General features: G+C 48.1%; 1 pseudogene; it reads right to left on the bottom strand.

The window, feature by feature from the left end:
* Positions 1 to 433: 433 nt before the first annotated feature.
* On the bottom strand, positions 434 to 4,769 carry LOC144165366 (uncharacterized; annotated as a pseudogene).
* Between the last annotated feature and the right edge of the window lie 6,525 nt (positions 4,770 to 11,294).

Genomic DNA, 11,294 nt, shown 5'->3' on the forward strand with positions numbered 1-11,294 from the left:
ATATGTCGTTAAGTTTCTCTGGAAACTCCGGGCTGCTTTGTGGGGGCCGATAGCACACTCCAAGCAGCAGAGTTAGTGGCGTAGAACGAATAAGAAGCCATAATATTTATATGTAAGATGTAATGTCAACAACTGAGCACGATAGTGACTTGCTAGTGGCGATTAAAACACCTCCCCCTCGAGCCCCTTTGCGGTCGTTCCGAAAAACGTCAAAATTCGGGAGACCAGCCAGGATTTCTTTGTCCGTAACGTCAGTTGACAGCCACGTTTCGGTTAGAACGAGCATATTGCTGTCGGATGACAAAACAAGATTAGATATTTGCTCGCCCTTAGAAAGAAAACTGCGGGCGTTAGTGTAGATTACAGAAGTGGAAATATTTGGACGTAATCGATTGTATGGGCGGTGTGACGGTTGGCGGTGCTTTTTGGATTGCTACGTGATTTCTTTGACGGTTTGTGACATTTCATCGAAGACGTACCGCTTTGAGCCAAGAAGCAACGTTTTTTAAGGGCATGAAAAAGCAGTGGATTTGCTTCTAGCGAAGGCAATGAGGTGTTTCCGTGAATTGTGGACCGAACGAGAGAAATCCTGCCCTATTGAGTAAGTTGTGCCTTTTAGTTTTTTGCCGTTAGACAGGATCGTTTCTTTAGTTTTAAAGGATGTAAATTTTACAATGACCGGGTGGTTCTGGCCAGGCTTGTGACGGCCGAGCCTACGTGCCCTTTCAAGTTCTTTCGGGTCAATTTCAACGTTTAAGTGTTCGCTGCAGAGGCTCTTAATTAGTTCTTCGGACTCAGAAAAAGTTTCAGAATGGTTAGTATCTGGAAGACCACAGAATATTAGGTTGTTCCGTCGCGAGCGGTTTTCCGCATCGTCAAACCGGGCCTCCAGCGTTTGAATGTGACGAGCTGTGGCGCCTGCACCGGTCTCTAACGCCGTTATTTGTGTTTGAACAGTTCAAAGGCTTTGGTAGTGTTTTTCGAGCTGCGTTGTTCTATTACTTAGGACACTGATAGTTTTTTCCGTAATATGCATTTGCATTTTTAGGTCTTGCACCTCGGAGGGAACCGTAGCCTGCCCAGCAGATATTTTTTTTTAGCTCATCGAGAATAACGGCACCATCATCAAGAGGCCCTGGATTGCTTTCAATGTCCCCAGACAGTAATATCAATAAACAATGTATGACATTAATGCATTCAAAGGCCATGCATACACAACACTGCGGGCTCGGCAGCTGTACCAGACAGTAATTGCTTGATTTTTTAGAAAACAGAGAGCTTTGTCTACTAACCTGCATGACGAACAAGAGCGGGTTAGATGACTGTTCAGTGGCGCAGCCGCCGAGCCCACAGAGCGGCGCGCCGGGATGTTGCCGCTTTATAGCTGCTGCTGATGTCGATGAAGATAGGATTTCCGATGTCTGCAGGATCCATACTTCCTCGGGCGGGGGCGCTGCTTGACAGGCCAGAGTGTTGGGGTTGGAGGCGCATTGGGTACTGGTACCCGCGCTGGTGTCGAGCCACAAAGGCTCGCGGGCTGCTGGTCCGTCAGTCGCGGCAACGAGTGAAGCCGAGGAGAGTACGTGGATGACGAACGTAGCATACACCTGCATGACGAACAAGAGCGGGTTAGATGACTGTTCCATGGCGCAGCCACCGTGGCGCAGCCACCGAGAGTTTAGGGTAAGGAAGCAAAAACGCCCGTGTGTACGAGATTTCGGCGCACGTTAAAGATCCCCAGGTGGTCGAAATTAATCCGGAGCCCTCCACTACGGCGCGCCTCATCGCCTGCGTTGCGTCGGCGCGTTAAACCCTTCAATCAAAAAAAAATCAGTTTAGGGTAAGGAGGAGGGAAGTGCTGTCGTTCGAACCGGTAATATTGAGTGATGTCTTGGAAAGTCTGTAGAGGGACGACGGTTCGGTATCCTCAGTACCCTTGAGAGACAGGGCGCAGGCTTACTGGTGAGCAAAGTTATTGCCCGTCAGTGAGGAATGGCCAGGAGTTCAAACGAGGGTTACTTTCCGCAGGGTTGAAGCAAAGACAGTAGTTTTAAAGTTGAGCGGGCCACCCTTCCGGATAGAAAGCTTCTACAGGCTGCTTGAGAATCTGTGATGATTACGGGGTTCTTCGTATGAATGAGGGCTAATGCGATGGCGAACTCTTCGGCAATCGATGTTGACGACGTCTCGATTGTTGCTGAAGCTACGAGGGCGGTCTTGGTGGTGACTACCGCACTTGATGCAGTCCGTTGGGGCAGGTGCTAGCGTCCGTTTAAGAGACATCTGCACGCTTTCCATAGGTGGTCTCGTGCACTTGACTTCGCGCTTTTCGGCGGCCGGGTGTAGGTCCGGGTGCATATTTTTTGGCAGGGGGCGAACCGAACCCGGATAACACTTCTCCAGTTATGAGGGAGGGGCTGAGAGGCAGTGGATTGGCATGGGACGTGAAGACTTTTTCAGGATGGTTAAGCCCACAAGTGTTTGGGTGAGACAGAGACGTTGACTAGATAAATGGCCTTTAATAAGTTCTGACACCGTGTTGTGGAGGCCCAGTTGTAAAAGAGGTGTTCATAGGATTTGATTGATTGTAGGGTTTAACGCGCCGACGCAACGCAGGCGATGAGGCGCGCCGTAGTGGAGGGCTCCGGATTAATTTTGACTACCTGGGGATCTTTAACGTGCGCCGAAATCTCGTACACACGGGCGTTTTGGCTTTTCGCCTCCATCAGAAAAGCGGCCGCCGCGGCCGGGAATCGAACCCGCGACCTCGTGCTCAGCAGCGCAACGCCTTAGCCACTGAGCCACCGCGGCGGGTGTGTTCATAGGAAGATTTAGCAGCTGTTTGAAGGCTTTCAGTATAAGCTGGTCAATGGTGTCCGTGTCACTTTTGGTGAGGATAAAGTACGGTGCGACATACGTGACACTGTATACGTTGAGAACATAGAAGCTCTTACATTTCCTTTGCTTAGGTATTACTTCAACGAGAACGGCAGACATTGTAGCCTCTTAGGTTTGTAAGACATCCTGCCTCTTGAATACATATAATGTCGGGCTTGGCATCCTTCTTGTCTATGTAGTTTTCCAGATTTGTTTTCTTGTTAATGCTCCTACAGTTTGACTGCCATATCACTAATTGTTCTTGCGTGTTTTTTTCAATTTAGGCGTCATGGTTAGTGCCATACACTGCGACTATGTCATCGCCGCTTTCCGATTCCTCCGTACGCATGTTTGAATTTTCCTGCATTACGATGTGCTGACGGTCTTACTAGCTTGTGTGTTCGATAGTTTCCTCTTGCTAGATTTTTTGGGGCTTGTCCTGGAGACTACCATTTCCGCTATCAACATTCTAATTTCGGCTCTCATTTCTTTTCTAAAGTCTTGAAGTTGTTAGCACATTGGCGTGTCTGCACTAAGCTGTTCTCTGGATTATGAAAGCCTGCAGTGGTAGAGTCTTTGTTATGTTTTGCGCGTTCGTATTTTTCCAGTTTTTCTCTTAGCATAGCATTTTATGCCTTGATGGCTAGGATGAGTTTCTTCAGTTCGGTTATTTCATCTGTTTTAATTGATTTTCGGAGAGACTGCCTGAGGGCCTGGGAGGCTACACCTGTCCAGCTCACCCGTTTGACGGCTTCTTTGCTTCTCTTCTTCTGTAGGGCATCCTCCTTCCTCGTTTGGGGGGTGCGGTCAGGTGGTTGTGTTTCCTCGTGCACTTGGCGTCCTTGGAGCTCGTGCCATTCGTCGTCGAACCACCAGGCTTGCTTCTGTTGATTGGCACGCTTGCTCCTGTTGCCCGGGGGTATTCTTGGGTTTCTGAATTTCAGCTCGCACTCTTTTGCGCCAGTAAGATGTCCTTTTTTACACAACGCGCAGCGTGGGGAGCAGCCGTGGTCTTCGTTGGGGCGTTCTTCTCCGCAGCGTGCGCAAATGCTGATGTCGGAGTTTGGGGCATACGTCGGCTCGATGTCCGGTCTTTCTACATGTTTGACAGCCCAATCTGGTAGCTTTACACAAGTGGCACGTCATCTCACCGCCATAGAAACACACCGCCCTCGCACTGTATTTCCCTCGAAGGTGATGAGAGCGCTCGTTGAATTCCCAAGCATGCGTGCAAAACCGATCTTGGTATCAAGGGTTCTCACTCTCAGTCTTGCTAATAGTTCTGCTGAGGAGGTACCTGGCTCGAAGCCATGCATGACTCCCTTGACCTCGTGCTCTGAGTAAGCGACGTACGACACGACGTCATACTTCTTGCCACCAATGTATAGGCTCTCCAGGTTTCTAAGCTCGTTGGCAGCGTCTTGCGCAGGCGTGCTCACCAGGATGATGTATGACGTCCACTTGGGGCGAACTATGGCGTCTTGGGGGTTCTGTATTCTGCTAAGACAGGCCCTGGCGATGGCTTGTGTGAGTCGCGGCATCGTGAAAGAGCTCAGTTGTAGCCCCTTATTTGGTCGAATGATAATTTTGAAGTCTTCCTTGGGCAGGTTCGGGGTTATTCTCTTGAAAGCGACGTTGAATCTCGGCGCCGTCTTCTCCAATGGGGCGGCCAACGTGGCTCCGCTTTCAGCTGTATCTTTCACCTTGAGTTCTTTATTAAGCGCTTGCTTTGTTCTCCTGCTTACGGCTTGATTCCATGAGGGGTCGTAGGGCTCATTTCTGCGTGGCTCGGTGCTCTGCGGGTACATGTTGGTGCCGATCTCCGCGCCCTGGGTTTCTCTGGCGTCGTTGTGTTCGATGTGGCTCACAGCACCAGAGATTTCAGTGTCCATCTCCAGTTCTTGAAGTCGATGGCTCGTCGTTCTTGTCTCTATGAAACGGCTTCATCGTAGCACCGTGGCTTTCGTGGCCTCGGCGCGGGGAGCCTCTGCACGTGGTCGGCAGCCGGGCGGCTTTGGCGTTGGTCCAAGGAGACGATTCCGGCGTTGCCTTCTTGTTCCCGAAAAAGCGTCGAAAAATCTTCTTGGCATAAAATATTTGGTTGGGTGTTATCCAAATGTCCTAATCAGGTCATCTATAAAAAAGTTCGGGTGGATGGGGATTATTTAAGGCGATTCCTGTGCATGGAGCGGGAGCGTGCGGAAGATCCCACACAACCAACAGCCAGCTGAGGCTCGCCCTCAGGATGTCTTTGAATTTTTGAGGCACAGAATGGTGGACTTCCGACGGTGATGCTGGAGTGTTGGAGGGGCACGCCCGGTAGATATGCGCGCGGGCGGCAGAATGAGCCGCCTCATTCCCCTCCAGAGACTCCTGTCCCGGGGTCCAGAGACTGTATAGGTAAGGAGGGTTAGGGATGGACTGTAGGATGCGGAGGGATAAGGGAGCTATGTGACCGGCGGCGTAATGGCGACAGGCAGCTTGCGAATCTGTGACGATGGTGATAATGTCTTGAGATGTAGTGGCTGCGAGGGCTATTGCGATTTCCTCTGCAGTTGTTGAGTGGTTGCCAATTACTGTTGGGGAAGTCAATTCAATTCCTCGGTGGTCTACTGTTGAAACTGCAAATGCTGGTTTATCGGCATATTTGGCGGCGTCAACGTAGCGAGTGTCTCGTGGCTTGACTTGAAGCATCTTGCGAAGCATTTGAATCCGGGCTTGTTGGCGGTCCTGGTTATAAAGGGGGTGCATATTCTTGGGTATTGGGGCGACGGAGATGCAGTCGCGTAGTTGAAGAGGGATGCGTTGGCGGGGGTGATGGGTGGCGGGTAGTTGGTAGCAGAGGCGACAGAGGAGGTGACAGCCAGTGTGTGAAAGCTTGAGCCGTTTGATCTGGTTGACATGATGTGCCCCTTGAAGTTTGTCCGAGATGTGGTGAAGTCCCATCTGTAGTAATTTGGCAGTGGAAGTTGTCGGCGGTAGCCCTAGTGGTAATTTATAGGCTTGCCGGATGATTATATCAAGTTTTTGTATTTCACTGTTTTTTGGAGCAAAATATGTAGTTCTGTATCTGATGCGACTAATTAGGTAGGCTTGAATTAGGCGCACGAGGTCATTTTCTTTCAGTCCTTGTCGACGATTAGTAATGCGTTTGATGAGGTGCGTGATTTGTTATAGCGTTCCTTGTATTTTATGAATAGTTGAAATGCCTGCACTGTCTCATTGGGTAGTATGTCCCAGAACACGCATTGTAGGGGTGGTTAGGATGGAAGCGCCATATAGGCTTAATTGTGGGTCTGGGTTGGGTTGTCGTTTACGGCCTTGCGTTCGTTTTTGGAGGAGAGAAGGTCAGATTTTTCTGGTGCACAATTGAGGCCGCGAGCTGTAAGGTAGTTGTCGGTGGTGGTAAGGGCTTCTTAGAGAGAGAGAAAACATTTTGAAAGATTTCAAGAGATTTCAAGAGATGAACGTAACATATACACATAAGGTGGAGGGCAAAAGGCAACAGCCTGACGAGGCCCTTCCTCCCAAAGTAGATTGCACCGAAGTCGGGAGCAGCACACACCACAAAATCAAATGAAAAAAAAAAAAAGATACAGTATTTTCTTATATGGTACAGAAAAGGAACAACACAGCGAGCATATTTGTCGAAGCCCAAAAAACAAAATAAAAAAACATCGTAAAAGGAAAAAAAAAGTATATACACACACATAAGACATCCACTAACAATTTTACCGCAATAATTTACAAATCAGCGGAAAAGATAGAAAAAAGCATGACATGCACACGTTTAATAGAGCCTAACAGTTCAGTTTAAAAGTGAAAACATGACAAGGAAGTCAAGTTTAACACAGAAAGTTACTCAAAAATAAAAAATAAGCTTAATTAAAGTAAGAAACGCGAACGTTACACTCTTTCAGCGAAAATTATAGTCTGCTAACACATTGAAAATTGGGTATATCGTTGTAGCAATACCTGAAGCAAATGTTTTTTAAACAGTTTTATGGATTTAAACTCTTTAATAAGCGCTTCAATCTCCTCGTTATTATTTAAAAAGTCTATGACCTGATATTGCTTCAACTGAATGCCATAATTCGTTCTAATTCTCGGCTTTCTGTAATGTTGTTTTCTTAGGGGGTACGCTGTCTGTGGTGAAGATTCCAGATTCGGAAATAAGTTGGGGTGTTCATAAAATATGTGGTGGATATCCTGCGCGCGTCTTAAATTAACTAAATCGTGGATTTTTAGAATGCCCAAGCTTCTCCACTGTTGTTTTGTACTATCTCTATAGGATAAATTCGCAATAGCCCTGATAGCTTTTTTTTGTAGTACAAGTAAAACATTCAAATTTGAGTTTGTAGTATTGCCGCAAATCAGAAGACAATAGTGCAAGATGGACTGAACAAGAGCAAAATACAACTGCTTTTTAAGCCAACAGGGTAACAAACACTGAAGTTTCCATAAAATGCCGACAGAACGCGATAACTTAGTACATATGTGATTTACATGATCATTCCATGACAATGCATTATTAAAAATAACACCCAAGAAACGTATTGAGGGGACCACTTTAAGAATCGATTCACGAAATAGAAGCACTGGAGCAAAATCTAACTGCTTATTTTTTGCTCTAAATATTACGCATTTTGTCTTTTTGACATTTAGTTCTAACTTATTTCCTATTAGCCATTTGGATAATTCCTGAAGCCACAAATTTGCATTCTTGGTAATGATTTCGAGGTTGGGTCCTGTAAAGAAAACATTAGTGTCGTCTGCATAAAGAACTATTGATGGGGTTCCGGGTATATTAACTACATCATTAATATACAGCAAGAATAGAAGCGGCCCCAAGATAGACCCTTGGGGAACACCACTCCGTATCGTTCCGAAACTGGATGCAACACCATTTACTATGGTGCATTGTTTCCTAGAATCTAGGTAACTACTAACAAGATCAAGTGATAAACCTCTTATCCCATAAAATGGTAACTTCCGGATCAAAATGTCGTGCTTAACGGAATCAAAGGCTTTCCTTAAATCTAGAAACATTTATTGCCCAGTCACCGACCAAACTCCACGTCAGCTAAACGACGGATCCTGAGGCATCACTGTCTTCATAGTAGTCCAGAATGTCCTTAGAGATCTTCTGGATATGAAGGCAGAGAGCCTCCTGGGCGGCCCGAACGTCTGTTCCGGGCGGGGGAGCCAGCCAAGTGTCCCACGAGGTGATGCGGGAGAGGGGTGTGGGGAATAGAGGGGTGGGGAATAGAGGGGTATGCGCCGCAAGAAGGGCAGGTTGGGGGACCGGAGCACTTGCGAATGCGATGTAGAATGTAGTGAGATGGGAGGGAGCGGGTATGAGCCTGGCGGAGAAGAACGGTTTGGGCGCGAGTGAGGCGCGGGTCTGGAGAAGGGTAGACTTGGCGGGCGAGGCGATAGGAAAGTAAAGTGAATTTACGGGTCTCGCGATCATGAAGGCGAGTGGAAGGAGGATGGTATGAGGTTAACCAGAGCATAGACAGACCCGGGGATAGATCTCGGGAAAGCGCGCGTCTTGCTGTTTCACACTCGAACCCCCTGTGATCCAAATAGTCAGCTCATCTGCATAAAGTGCGTGTTGTATGTGTAGAATTTGTTGTAGAAGTGGCGGAAGTTGTAGCAGGGCAATAATAAAGAGGAGTAGGGGAAATAAAACTTTTTTTATTACGAAAGTTTGCTCTGCAGCATAAAACGGTAGAAGCGGGTGTATTTAAATGTACATAAACAGGATGTTTTCCCTAAGAAAGTCTAAAAGGCTCCAGTGATACGCCCCAAAGAGCCAGCGTCTGTAGTCGGGAGGCCGGCATGGGTTGAGTCCCACACTATGTAGTATTTTCAGGAGGGAACGTTGGCGGCCACAGCAGGTCCACAGAAGATGATGAATGTCTGCGGTCGATGCCGACGGGGTGCAAAATGGACATGTCCGGCCAAACGGAGCCTGTCAATCCAGGGGCTAGGTGTGTTTGACAGATGGTGTAAGAGCAGCCCCGACGCAAATCTTGCGTAGCGCCACCTCCTCAAGGCGGCTGAGCCCACCAGGGAGGTGTGATCCACACGGTGGAATAAGTGAGCGTGTGGAGTGCCGAAGGTCTTGTTTGTCGGTGGCCAACTTTGACATTGCGTCAACTGGAAGTAAGGGCAGTGGATGCGTGGTTAAAGGTATACGAGTCGCCGCATCCGCCTGTGGCTGTCCAAGGGTCGACGTCCTCTGGGCCGAAGTAATCTTCACTCTGAAACTAAGGGCCGCAGCCTTCGCGTCGATGGTTTGGGACATGGGCACTTCATTACGTACTTTCCGGAGGTGTCGGACTGCTTGCATTGAAGCTGTACAGATGTTGACAGGTTGTGATTGGTCTGGCCTCAGCTGCTCTATACCCGTGAAGGCGTCAAAAATCGCTTTGACCTCAGCAAGTGTTGACGGGGCCCTCTGAGGGGCGTAATGGCAGATTTGACAAAACGGCATGGCTGGCTTTACGACGGCTGTGGTATTAAGGCTTCCTAAAATACTGGCGTCGACACAAAACATATCTTGGCCAGCACTGGATGAGAGATACGACGCCACAGGGCTTGACTCACCCAGAGGCTTGCAGTCAGTAATTATTATTCGGGTCCAAGAAGGGGATTCTGGAGAGGCATCAGGCAGCGTGTCAGTTTCGAGGCCCATATACCACCTTAAAGAGCCACAGATGTGTACACCTGCGCTTTTAAAAACAAACACCATTGAATGAAAATTGGAAATAAGAAACACGAAGAAAGAATGTGATACAGACGAAGCAGTGAGCTTGGAGTGCATTTGCGTGAGAGGGGAATCCAGTAGGGCCAAATGATGTGTAATATGGCAGACGGCCTGATTCCAGGATGAGTGAGTGCAACGCACGGCAATAATTCCCGTGATAGAATCCCAGTTCCTTCGCCCCGAATGACGAAATAATTGCAGCAGACAGCGATGGGTTTACCTGGCTGCATGTGCCTTCTAGGTATCTTCGTCTTATTGATGAGAACCATCGGCAGGAGAAGAAGAAATGGTTGATCGTTTCTAGTTCTTTGCAGAAAGCGTCTAGAAGCGACGGGGACAGATTAGACAGGTGCAAGTAATATTTTAATTTGGCACGCGACAGCGAAAGCTACTGAGGGTGACTTCCCAAGCTGGCGACTGGCTTATGAGTACTTTCATGAGTACCGGAGGCGCTCCGAGGCTTCGTAAGCAGAATCAGGCATACTTTGAAGTAAGCACAGCCTACGAAAGCGAGTCGAAGTTATCAGGGAAATGGGCGGCAGAACCTCCACTACCGGACCGCCGAATGCCATTCCCGCAAGAGAATCCGCCGATACATTAAGCCAAATACCTGCAGGTCGCGGTACCCAGACCAAATGAAGTTCACGAAGGGAGGAAGGCGATAAAGAAGCAAGGGCTCGATTTAGGTGGATGAAGTTGAGGACGTAAGAGCAGAACAAACAGAAAATGAATTCGTGAGGAATATTTTCTGTCGCTTCGAGGAACCAAGCTTACGAAGGGTCGAGACTATTGCGAGAAATTATGCTTATAAAGACTTTGTAAGGTTAGGCAGCCGGAGGAAGAAGGCCTAATCTAGACCGGGAGACAAAATACCCACACCTGCCCTCTTTTCGGACAGAAGCATCGGTTGCAATAACGGCTTATTGGTGTGATGGTGGTTCCAGTGAAATGGCGCGTACCTACTCAGGGGGATTGACTAGGAAACGGGCGCCTTACAGAAAGAAATCAGGTAATTTTTGTAGGGAAAGAAAAATATTTAAATATTAGGATGGATTAGCAGTCTCGTGTCTACCCCTCGTGTAGCTGGCCACTTCTTTCTCCTCAGCGCAGCTAGACTAAGGGAATTGAAATTCAAAATAGCGAAAAAGAGAAAACAAAGAAACGACGACACAATGCGCTCCGCCTTGTGTCGTCGTTTTCTTGTCCCGTCTTTTTGCGCTGTTTTGAATTTCAGTATGCACCAACTAGCCCAAACCACCGTTCTAACGAAGACTAAGGGAATCTCCGTAGGCCGCGCTGGCGCAACGACCACTCTGTGGGTATGGTACCGCACGCGGTCGTTTTTGTCGTCGTCAACCAGAGTTGGACACTTCCTACTAAAATATATCGGTAAAGGCTGAAACAAGTAAACTTTCTCTAAAATGTTCAATGAACCAAGATAATACTAGAGTACATTTACAGAAACATCCAAACTACACTACGCGATAATAACACCCCCACATGTGCACGAAGCAGCCTAGGTTCTCACAGCAGAAATCCTCGACGCCGCAGAAAATTCCATTCTCTAGTCCTCCGGTGCATCGCGCACCCGTGAGGAACGTGTGGCCGCCGTGGTGGAACGAGGACTGTAGGCGGGCGTAAT

Source organism: Haemaphysalis longicornis, unplaced genomic scaffold (genome assembly GCF_048455015.1).
Source record: "Haemaphysalis longicornis isolate Haplotype H1 unplaced genomic scaffold, Haemaphysalis longicornis Haplotype H1 scaffold_14, whole genome shotgun sequence".
NCBI lineage: Eukaryota > Metazoa > Arthropoda > Arachnida > Ixodida > Ixodidae > Haemaphysalis > Haemaphysalis longicornis.